This window comes from Melozone crissalis, unplaced genomic scaffold, assembly GCF_028551555.1.
Source record: "Melozone crissalis strain CALT ecotype California unplaced genomic scaffold, PUWL_Pcris_2 ptg000224l_1, whole genome shotgun sequence".
Taxonomy (NCBI): domain Eukaryota; kingdom Metazoa; phylum Chordata; class Aves; order Passeriformes; family Passerellidae; genus Melozone; species Melozone crissalis.
The window spans coordinates 440,473-453,029 of NW_026535987.1; positions in this window are offsets into that span (position 1 = coordinate 440,473).

Here is a 12,557-nt window from a genome sequence, read left to right on the forward strand (position 1 = left end):
CGGGGGATTCAGCCCCCCCGCCGGAGCTGACTCATACTGGGGAAGCGGCGGAGGCAAAGCCGGTGAAACCGGAGCTGGCTCGCGCGGGGGAAGCGGCCCCCCCCCACCGAAGTCGAGGGTGAAACCGGAGCCGGCTCACGCGGGGGAAGCGGCCCCCCCCCACCGAAGCCGAGGGTGAAGCCGGAGCTGGCTCGCGCGGGGGAAGCGGCCCCCCCCCACCGAAGCCGACTCTCGCGGGGGAAGTGGCGGAGGCAAAGCTGGAGACGGAGGTGAAGCTGGCTTGCTCCCACCCCCACCATCCAACCTGCCTGAAGCTGGCGGCGGAGGCGAGCTCTTACCTCCACCATCCAGCCTGCCCTCCTCCCCCAACAGTAAAGGTGCAGACGGTTCCACACTATTTATAGGAAAATCCTGCACACCACTCTGCTGGGGACTCTTAGGCATAAGTATCTGAGTTACAGAAGGTGCCAGGGGATCATCCTCACGACCATACCCTATATTCTTCTTATAAGCTTCTGTTGCCCTTTCTGCTGCCTTTCTCTCAGAAACCTGCTGAAGCAACGTATTATACACCACCCGCCATAACTTGCCAAATTTCTTTGCTGACTTATCATCATCTAACACTGCATCCCACAGGATATCCCCAAACTTTTTCCACTCTGCTATCTCATGAACTGTATGTGGGTTAGCAAAAATCCCTTTAGAATGACCATAAGCTAATAACCCTGGTAACTCCTTTTTTAAATCTACCCCTTTTACTCCTCGCTTTTCTAAATATGAGGAGAATAGGTCGTATGTCGCTTGCCTATCCATACCTATATATCAGCGCGCGCTGTTGCAGCTCTTCCAGGCTCCTGCGACATGTAGAGACTTGAGATACCATTGTAATCCTCAAGGGTGCTATTAAAATCCGGCACCATCCCGGCTGCAAGGACTCTCACCCAACTTCCTCGACCGTGGCGAATTTATAATCCAAAAGAGCGAACGTTCAGAATGCTGCCTTTGCCCGCATTCTCCACCATTTGTCGGAGGAAGGAGACCCAGACACCAATTGGTTCATCCAAGTCCGATTTATTGATCGAATACGGCGGGTTAAATATGGTTCTTAATAAGCTTCATACATATTGCAAAAGTTGAGCTCAGGATTGGTTAGTTACATATCAGCAACTACACCTACTTCTACATTCTTGTGCTTATTCTTCTGTTACATTCTGCAGATATTCAGGACTAATCTCACCTCCCTTTCCTCATGTTGCAGCAAGGCCATCCGGCATTCTTGCCTGTCAGCAGTCACTGAATCAGAGACTGCTGACCTCCCTTTCAAGCTTAACCAGCGGCATTAAATCAGTATGGCCTTTCTCAATTAACCAACTCTTAATAAAATCCTCCACAGCTGCCATTCGAGGCTCTGTCAGGGGCCACTGCTCAACCCATACAGGGTCTGATGATTTCCAAGTCAATTTGATTGGCAGCGGAGGGTGTACGGCAGTGGCCCTCATGATAAATTTGTGATCCGAAATCCTAGCAAGGAGAGAACATCCCTTCTTAACAGGGGTGGAGAATTCTGCAAAATGTAGGGGTAGATTGCTACTGTCTGTTCTGGTCCCTTTTTCGTGTGAAGTGTTATAGCCACCAGCTGGGTGCTTTTCCACGCCTGGGACTGCCCCCCCACTCCGTTCACTGGGGGGACTTCTTTGAATTGCCAATGTCCGGGCCAATGCGTTTGGGGAATAATCGTGCAGTCTGATCCCGTGTCCGCCCAAAACTGAAGCCCTATGACGTGAGGATCTTGGCTGCCGTAAAGGCGGCATGTCCCCCACACCATCAAGGGCTCCTTCCCTATTTTCATGACCAAGGCCACCCAGGGATCCCGCTCTGGGGCGTCCCCTGCTGGCCCTGTGACTCCGGCACGGCTTGTGGTGGTGGGGGGTGCGAAGGTATTGAGGGTGCTGCACAGCTCTGCCATTGTATTGCCGGGGGGGATGCAAAGGTGACTGCTCCCTGTGGGGGCATAGGGTATGAGAGTCCCCTGCCCCACTGGGGGTTGCTGTAGCTGGGCCGCTGCATATTCCAGGTGGGAGGGGGCTGAACACGGCCCGGCCACCCCCTCCCTCTCCCGTTTCCCTGGGGCCTGGATCTGCATTCCTTAGCTAAATGCCCCTTCCTTCCACACCCCCAGCACGGTCCCCTGCCTCCCGCTTGGCGTGGTGGAACAGCTGCTGATAGGCGGCTTGGCTGGGGGCAGTTTGCTGCCAAGTGGCCTGCCTGGCCACACTTAAGGCACGCCATCACGCTGGTTATTGCAGTTTGAACTGCTGCTTGGATGGGAGCTAGGTGTTCCTCCTTTGCAACGTGTCTGATCATGGCAGCTATATTGGACCCCTGTGGCAGTGATCTTAAAATGTCCTTAGTGGCTGAGTTGCATTGCTGGCGTAAGCACTCTGCCAGCACGGGACCCTTTGCCTCTGAGGGTAATGCAGAGGAATCTAATGCAGCCTGTAGCTTATCCACGAATTGAGTGAAGCTCTCACTCTCACCCTGTTTTATGGAAGACCATGGAGAGGGTTTGGCTACCACTTTAGAAGCGTCACGGATGGCTTCTCGGGCAGCTCGGGTCGTTGTCATGACCTCATGGGCTCGCAGGCCCTCAGCCTGTTGCTGGGGGGGTGATCATAGTGGGGTCTGTGCCCATAAGCCTCTGTATGCTGGAACCGTGCAGTGGATGGTCTGCCCCTGTTACCAAGGCTAGCTGTTTCATGCAATTGTCCTCCCATTCTTGTTTGAACACGATCATCCCTGCACCATCAAATATCATTCTACATGTCTGCTTAATATCGAAGGGAAGCATGTCGTCTCCACCAAAAAGGCCGTCTATAAGTGTGCAAACCATGGCAGAATTAATTCCCTTATCCGCAATCGCTTTAACAATTGCCTGCACATCTTTCGGATTGACTGGTGAATAAGTCCTTTGGTTTCCGCCTGCCCCCCCCCACACGAACCGGGAACACTAAAGTGGCAGACGGAGCCCATTCCGCGCAAGCCATTTTTATTTTCCGCCAATTTGTGAGCGGGGTTTGGTTTTTCTCTGGTAACCCCTTCACCCAAGCGGGAGCACTGTGGCTAGTGACCTTACATGCCGCTTCTCTCTCTCTGTTAAAGCCGTAATCCAGATCGGAATCCTCCGATCCTATCTCGGGCTCGGAGCTCGAGCCCGAGTCCGAGCCGGAAGTTGAATAAAGAGACGCTTCCGGGCTGCTCTGCCTTTTCCCCGGACTCCGACCCCGCCCCCTCCTGCGGGGGTCGGGCCGTTCCCTCTCCCTGGGGTCCCCCCGCCTCCTGCTGGGGGAGGTCCTTGCCCTATAAGGACCTAATTTGAACTGAGGGCTCTGGTTGATCTTACGCGTCTCCGCGGGGGCCGCCCCGTCTCCCCGCTCGCCCGCGCATGCGTTGTTAAGCGGGCTGACCGCGCTTCCGCCCCCCGCCTCCTCCTTTCCGCCCGGACCACGCGGTTCGGCGCCATTTTCAAACGCATAAGGTGGGGGGGCGTTTTTATCGGTCCCTACGGGGTCCGCCAATTCGGCCGCGTTCCGCGCCTCCTCCGCGAGCCCCCGCCAGAACGTCCGCGGGTGTTCCCCCCCCTCCGATGGTGAATCCGCTCGCTGAGGGGGGTTTGGCGTTCGCGCCTCCACGCGCCCGCCCGGGTCAGGCCCCTCCGCGGTTTGTGTCGCCGCGCCCACCCCCAACTGCGGCACGGCTAATAAACAAGTTCGCGCGGCTATCCAGGTTTCTTGCTCTTGTCGAGCCTTTTGCAGAGCCTGGACAACCCTGCCCCACGATTTTAGGGCTTTCCCTGAGCCCGAGGACATGGTGTCCTCCGCCAGGGCTTTTGTACAATTATCCCACACGTCCGAATGTAGGACGTCCACGGGGCTTTCAATAGCCCCAAGCTTAATCAGTCTCGGCAAAGCGAGAGATAAATCCCTAAGTTTACATTCTATACCCCATTGTGCATGCATCTCTGTACGACCTTCGCAATGGCTTCCATGGTCCACGCTGGTCCGGAGGCGTCCCTCCCGCTGTGGTCAGACCTGCTGCCAGCAGCCGCTGATCTCTGGCCAGGAGAGTTCCCGAACCCCGGGGGCTGCAGCAGTCCCGGGTTCGGCACCAATTTGTTGCCTTCTGATGCAAGGCAGGCGACCTGGTTCAGACGAACAGCACGGCAGCCCTCTCACTAGGGCCACTCGGGCCAATGACACACGCAGACATCAATGTGATGGACGGTCAAAAGGCGTTTATTATGTCGTCTCTTGGGTTTTTATAGTCTAAGGGGTCTCTACGTCAGCATGGGTCTGTCTTTACCTTCTATGGTTAGTAAGAGGTGGACAGTTACGGGGTAGGGGATGGAAAGTTACTGGAATTTGGTTAGGAGGGTTACATTCCTATGTAAGTTTCATATCTATGGGAGGCAGATGGTCTTATTTAAGGGGATCTGAGGGTCCTGGCTTTCCGTGACATCGCAAGATCTTCCGCAGCGCCTTTCCCTGTCTACCACAAGAGAGGCTAAAGACGAAGGTACGGTGCTCTGCAGAGCTAAGCACAGCTCCCGGGCCTCTTTCGGCAGAAGACACACACTGCAGAGCACTGTGAGCGGCAGAATCGTCTCTGCGCGAAGAAGCAGCTTCTTCGTCTCCGGGAGCCGGAGAGAGCGGCAACTTCGCAAAGGTGATGAAACAAGCTGTACAACACTGCGATTGTGTGCGCAGCTTGCCAACTGAGAGAAAAGAGTACCTGACCACTCTCCTGCCTTTTGTAATCACATGAACATTCGATTGCAAGCTGTTTTGGACAACTTTCTTTCTCTTCTTGCAAAACACTCGGCAGACCTCCGTGGAGCCTCTAGAACACGATGGGAGATGTTTTTTGTGCTGGCACAGTTTCTCCTTGCCAGACAGAGTGGAAAAGCTTTCTGCTAAGATGTAGACGAAAGCAGACGCTAAAGACGAAGGTACGGTGCTCTGCAGAGCTAAGCACAGCTCCCGGGCCTCTTTCGGCAGAAGACACACACTGCAGAGCACTGTGAGCGGCAGAATCGTCTTTGCGCGAAGAAGCAGCTTCTTCGTCTCCGGGAGCCGGAGAGAGCGGCAACTTCGCAAAGGTGATGAAACAAGCTGTACAACACTGCGATTGTGTGCGCAGCTTGCCAACTGAGAGAAAACAGTACCTGACCACTCTCCTGACTTTTGTAATCACATGAACATTCGATTGCAAGCTGTTTTGGACAACTTTCTTTCTCTTCTTGCAAAACACTCGGCAGACCTGCGTGCAGCCTCTAGAACACGATGGGAGATGTTTTTTGTGCTGGCACAGTTTCTCCTTGCCAGACAGAGTGGAAAAGCTTTTTGCTAAGATGTAGACGAGAGCAGACGCTAAAGACGAAGGTACGGTGCTCTGCAGAGCTAAGCACCGCTCCCGGGCCTCTTTCGGCAGAAGACACACACTGCAGAGCACTGTGAGCGGCAGAATCGTCTTTGCGCGAAGAAGCAGCTTCTTCATCTCCGGGAGCCGGAGAGAGCGGCAACTTCGCAAAGGTGATGAAACAAGCTGCACAACACTGCGATTGTGTGCGCAGCTTGCCAACTGAGAGAAAACAGTGCCTGACCACTCTCCTGCCTTTTCTATTCACATGAACATTCGATTGCAAGCTGTTTTGGACAACTTTCTTTCTCTTCTTGCAAAACACTCGGCAGACCTCCGTGCAGCCTCTAGAACACGATGGGAGATGTTTTCTGTGCTGGCACAGTTTCTCCTTGCCAGACAGAGTGGAAAAGCTTTTTGCTAAGATGTAGACGAGAAGAGAGGCTAAAGACGAAGGTACGGTGCTCTGCAGAGCTAAGCATTGCTCCCGGACCTCTTTCGGCAGAAGGCGCACACCGCAGAGCACTATGAGCGGCAGAATCGTCTTTGCGCGAAGAAGCAGCTTCTTCGTCTCCGGGAGCCGGAGAGAGCGGCAACTTGGCAAAGGTGATGAAACAAGCTGTACAACACTGCGATTGTGTGCGCAGCTTGCCAAGTGAGAGAAAAGAGTACCTGACCACTCTCCTGCCTTTTCTAATCACATGAATATTCGATTGCAAGCTGTTTTGGACAACTTTCTTTCTCTTCTTGCAAAACACTCGGCAGACCTCCGTGCAGCCTCTAGAACACGATGGGAGATGTTTTTTGTGCTGGCACAGTTTCTCCTTGCCAGACAGAGTGGAAAAGCTTTTTGCTAAGATGTAGACGAGAGCAGACGCTAAAGACGAAGGTACGGTGCTCTGCAGAGCAAACCACAGCTCCCGGGCCTCTTTCGGCAGAAGACACACACCGCAGAGCACTGTGAGCGGCAGAATCGTCTTTGCGCGAAGAAGCAGCTTCTTCGTCTCCGGGAGCCGGAGAGAGCGGCAACTTCGCAAAGGTGATGAAACAAGCTGTACAACACTGCGATTGTGTGCGCAGCTTGCCAACTGAGAGAAAACAGTACCTGACCACTCTCCTGCCTTTTGTAATCACATGAACATTCGCTTGCAAGCTGTTTTGGACAACTTTCTTTCTCTTCTTGCAAAACACTCGGCAGACCTCCGTGCAGCCTCTAGAACACGATGGGAGATGTTTTTTGTGCTGGCACAGTTTCTCCTTGCCAGACAGAGTGGAAAAGCTTTTTGCTAAGATGTAGACGAGAGCAGACACTAAAGACGAAGGTACGGTGCTCTGCAGAGCTAAGCACAGCTCCCGGGCCTCTTTCGGCAGAAGACACACACCGCAGAGCACTGTGAGCGGCAGAATCGTCTTTGCGCGAAGAAGCAGCTTCTTCGTCTCCGGGAGCCGGAGAGAGCGGCAACTTGGCAAAGGTGATGAAACAAGCTGTACAACACTGCGATTTTGTGCGCAGCTTGCCAACTGAGAGAAAACAGTGCCTGACCACTCTCCTGCCTTTTCTATTCACATGAACATTCGATTGCAAGCTGTTTTGGACAACTTTCTTTCTCTTCTTGCAAAACACTCGGCAGACCTGCGTGCAGCCTCTAGAAGATGATGGGAGATGTTTTTTGTGCTGGCACAGTTTCTCCTTGCCAGACAGAGTGGAAAAGCTTTTTGCTAAGATGTAGACGAGAGCAGACGCTAAAGACGAAGGTACGGTGCTCTGCAGAGCTAAGCACAGCTCCCGGGCCTCTTTCGGCAGAAGACACACACCGCAGAGCACTGTGAGCGGCAGAATCGTCTTTGCGCGAAGAAGCAGCTTCTTCGTCTCCGGGAGCCGGAGAGAGCGGCAACTTCGCAAAGGTGATGAAACAAGCTGTACAACACTGCGATTGTGTGCGCAGCTTGCCAACTGAGAGAAAACAGTACCTGACCACTCTCCTGGCTTTTCTATTCACATAAACATTCGATTGGAAGCTGTTTTGGACAACTTTCTTTCTCTGATGCAAAACTCTCGGCAGACCTCCGTGCAGCGTCTAGAACACGATGGGAGATGTGTTTTGTGCTGGCACAGTTTCTCCTTGCCAGACAGAGTGGAAAAGCTTTTTGCTAAGATGTAGACAAGAAGAGAGGCTAAAGACGAAGGTACGGTGCTCTGCAGAGCTAAGCACAGCTCCCGGGCCTCTTTCGGCAGAAGGCGCACACCGCAGAGCACTGTGAGCGGCAGAATCGTCCTTGCGCGAAGAAGCAGCTTCTTCGTCTCCAGGAGCCGGAGAGAGCGGCAACTTTGCAAAGGTGATGAAACAAGCTGTACAACACTGCGATTGTGTGCGCAGCTTGCCAACTGAGAGAAAACAGTACCCGACCAATCTCCTGCCTTTTGTAATCACATGAACATTCGATTGCAAGCTGTTTTGGACAACTTTCTTTCTCTTCTTGCAAAACACTCGGCAGACCTCCGTGCAGCCTCTAGAACACGATGGGAGATGTTTTCTGTGCTGGCACAGTTTCTCCTCGCCAGACAGAGTGGAAAAGCTTTTCGCTAAGATGTAGACGAGAAGAGAGGCTAAAGACGAAGGTACGGTGCTCTGCAGAGCTAAGCACAGCTCCCGGGCCTCTTTCGGCAGAAGACGCACACTGCAGAGCACTGTGAGCGGCAGAATCGTCTTTGCGCGAAGAAGCAGCTTCTTCGTCTCCGGGAGCCGGAGAGAGCGGCAGCTTCGCAAAGGTGATGAAACAAGCTGTACAACACTGCGAATGTGTGCACAGCTTGCCAACTGAGAGAAAACAGTACCTGACCACTCTCCTGCCTTTTGTAATCACATGAACATTCGATTGCAAGCTGTTTTGGACAACTTTCTTTCTCTTCTTGCAAAACACTCGGCAGACCTCCGTGCAGCCTGTAGAACACGATGGGAGATGTTTTTTGTGCTGGCACAGTTTCTCCTTGCCAGACAGAGTGGAAAAGCTTTTTGCTAAGATGTAGACGAGAAGAGAGGCTAAAGACGAAGGTATGGTGCTCTGCAGAGCTAAGCATTGCTCCCGGACCTCTTTCGGCAGAAGGCGCACACCGCAGAGCACTATGAGCGGCAGAATCGTCTTTGCGCGAAGAAGCAGCTTCTTCGTCTCCGGGAGCCGGAGAGAGCGGCAACTTCGCAAAGGTGATGAAACAAGCTGTACAACACTGCGATTGTGTGCGCAGCTTGCCAACTGAGAGAAAACAGTACCTGACCACTCTCCTGCCTTTTCTATACACATGAACATTCGATTGCAAGCTGTTTTGGACAACTTTCTTTCTCTTCTTGCAAAACACTCGGCAGACCTCCGTGCAGCCTCTAGAACACGATGGGAGATGTTTTTTGTGCTGGCACAGTTTCTCCTTGCCAGACAGAGTGGAAAAGCTTTTTGCTAAGATGTAGACGAGAGCAGACACTAAAGACGAAGGCACGGTGCTCTGCAGAGCTAAGCACCGCTCCCGGGCCTCTTTCGGCAGAAGACACACCCTGCAGGGCACTGTGAGCGGCAGAATCGTCTTTGCGCGAAGAAGCAGCTTCTTCGTCTCCGGGAGCCGGAGAGTGCGGCAACTTGGCAAAGGTGATGAAACAAGCTGTACAACACTGCGATTGTGTGCGCAGCTTGCCAAGTGAGAGAAAACAGTACCCGACCACTCTCCTGCCTTTTCTATTCACATGAACATTCGATTGCAAGCTGTTTTGGACAACTTTCTTTCTCTTCTTGCAAAACACTCGGCAGACCTCCGTGCAGCCTCTAGAACACGATGGGAGATGTTTTCTGTGCTGGCACAGTTTCTCCTTGCCAGACAGAGTGGAAAAGCTTTTTGCTAAGATGTAGACGAGAAGAGAGGCTAAAGACGAAGGTACGGTGCTCTGCAGAGCTAAGCACCGCTCCCGGACCTCATTCGGCAGAAGGCGCACACCGCAGAGCACTGTGAGCGGCAGAATCGTCTTTGCGCGAAGAAGCAGCTTCTTCGTCCCGGGAGCCAGAGAGAGCGGCAACTTCGCAAAGGTGATGAAAGAAGCTGTACAACACTGCGATTGTGTGCGCAGATTGCCAACTGAGAGAAAACAGTACCTGACCATTCTCCTGCCTTTTCTATTCACATGAACATTCGATTGCAAGCTGTTTTGGACAACTTTCTTTCTCTTCTTGCAAAACACTCGGCAGACCTCCGTGCAGCCTCTAGAAGATGATGGGAGATGTTTTTTGTGCTGGCACAGTTTCTCCCTGCCAGACAGAGTGGAAAAGCTTTTTGCTAAGATGTAGACGAGAGCAGACGCTAAAGACGAAGGTACGGTGCTCTGGAGAGCTAAGCACAGCTCCCGGGCCTCTTTCGGCAGAAGACACACACCGCAGAGCACTGTGAGCGGCAGAATCGTCTTTGCGCGAAGAAGCAGCTTCTTCGTCTCCGGGAGCCGGAGAGAGCGGCAACTTCGCAAAGGTGATGAAACAAGCTGTACAACACTGCGATTGTGTGCGCAGCTTGCCAACTGAGAGAAAACAGTACCTGACCACTCTCCTGGCTTTTCTATTCACATAAACATTCGATTGGAAGCTGTTTTGGACAACTTTCTTTCTCTGATGCAAAACTCTCGGCAGACCTCCGTGCAGCCTCTAGAACACGATGGGAGATGTGTTTTGTGCTGGCACAGTTTCTCCTTGCCAGACAGAGTGGAAAAGCTTTTTGCTAAGATGTAGACAAGAAGAGAGGCTAAAGACGAAGGTACGGTGCTCTGCAGAGCTAAGCACAGCTCCCGGGCCTCTTTCGGCAGAAGGCGCACACCGCAGAGCACTGTGAGCGGCAGAATCGTCTTTGCGCGAAGAAGCAGCTTCTTCGTCTCCAGGAGCCGGAGAGAGCGGCAGCTTTGCAACGGTGATGAAACAAGCTGTACAACACTGCGATTGTGTGCGCAGCTTGCCAACTGAGAGAAAACAGTACCTGACCACTCTCCTGCCTTTTCTATTCACATGAACATTCGATTGCAAGCTGTTTTGGACAACTTTCTTTCTCTTCTTGCAAAACACTCGGCAGACCTCCGTGCAGCCTCTAGAACACGATGGGAGATGTTTTTTGTGCTGGCACAGTTTCTCCTTGCCAGACAGAGTGGAAAAGCTTTTTGCTAAGATGTAGACGAGAAGAGAGGCTAAAGACGAAGGTACGGTGCTCTGCAGAGCTAAGCACAGCTCCCGGGCCTCTTTCGGCAGAAGACACACACTGCAGAGGACTGTGAGCGGCAGAATCGTCTTTGCGCGAAGAAGCAGCTTCTTCGTCTCCGGGAGCCGGAGAGAGCGGCAGCTTCGCAAAGGTGATGAAACAAGCTGTACAACACTGCGATTGTGTGCGCAGCTTGCCAACTGAGAGAAAACAGTACCTGACCACTCTCTTGCCTTTTGTAATCACATGAACATTCGATTGCAAGCTGTTTTGGACAACTTTCTTTCTCTTCTTGCAAAACACTCGGCAGACCTCCGTGCAGCCTCTAGAACACGATGGGAGATGTTTTTTGTGCTGGCACAGTTTCTCCTTGCCAGACAGAGTGGAAAAGCTTTTTGCTAAGATGTAGACGAGAGCAGACGCTAAAGACAAAGGCACGGTGCTCTGCAGAGCTAAGCACAGCTCCCGGGCCTCATTCGGCAGATGACACACACTGCAGAGCACTGTGAGCGGCAGAATCGTCTTTGCGCGAAGAAGCAGCTTCTTCATCTCCTGGAGCCGGAGAGAGCGGCAACTTCGCAAAGGTGATGAAACAAGCTGCACAACACTGCGATTGTGTGCGCAGCTTGCCAACTGAGAGAAAACAGTGCCTGACCACTCTCCTGCCTTTTCTATTCACATGAACATTCGATTGCAAGCTGTTTTGGACAACTTTCTTTCTCTTCTTGCAAAACACTCGGCAGACCTCCGTGCAGCCTCTAGAACACGATGGGAGATGTTTTCTGTGCTGGCACAGTTTCTCCTTTCCAGACAGAGTGGAAAAGCTTTTTGCTAAGATGTAGACGAGAGCAGACGCTAAAGACGAAGGTACGGTGCTCTGCAGAGCTAAGCACAGCTCCCGGGCCTCTTTCGGCAGAAGACACACACCGCAGAGCACTGTGAGCGGCAGAATCGTCTTTGCGCGAAGAAGCAGCTTCTTCGTCTCCGGGAGCCGGAGAGAGCGGCAACTTCGCAAAGGTGATGAAACAAGCTGTACAACACTGCGATTGTGTGCGCAGCTTTCCAACTGAGAGAAAACAGTACCTGACCACACTCCTGCCTTTTCTAATTACATGAACATTCGATTGCAAGCTGTTTTGGACAACTTTCTTTCTCTTCTTGTAAAACACTCGGCAGACCTCCGTGCAGCCTCTAGAACACGATGGGAGATGTTTTCTGTGCTGGCACAGTTTCTCCTTGCCAGACAGAGTGGAAAAGCTTTTTGCTAAGATGTAGACGAGAAGAGAGGCTAAAGACGAAGGTACGGTGCTCTGCAGAGCTAAGCACCGCTCCCGGACCTCTTTCGGCAGAAGGCGCCCACCGCAGAGCATTGTGAGCGGCAGAATCGTCGTTGCTCGAAGAAGCAGCTTCTTCGTCTCCGGGAGCCAGAGAGAGCGGCAACTTCGCAAAGGTGATGAAACAAGCTGTACAACACTGCGATTGTGTGCGCAGCTTGCCAACTGAGAGAAAACAGTACCTGACCACTCTCTTGCCTTTTGTAATCACATGAACATTCGATTGCAAGCTGTTTTGGACAACTTTCTTTCTCTTCTTGCAAAACACTCGGCAGACCTCCGTGCAGCCTCTAGAACACGATGGGAGATGTTTTCTGTGCTGGCACAGTTTCTCCTTGCCAGACAGAGTGGAAAAGCTTTTTGCTAAGATGTAGACGAGAGCAGACGCTAAAGACGAAGGTACGGTGCTCTGCAGAGCTAAGCACAGCTCCCGGGCCTCATTCGGCAGATGACACACACTGCAGAGCACTGTGAGCGGCAGAACCGTCTTTGCGCGAAGAAGCAGCTTCTTCGTCTCCGGGAGCCGGAGAGAGCGGCAACTTCGCAAAGGTGATGAAACAAGCTGTACAACACTGCGATTGTGTGCGCAGCTT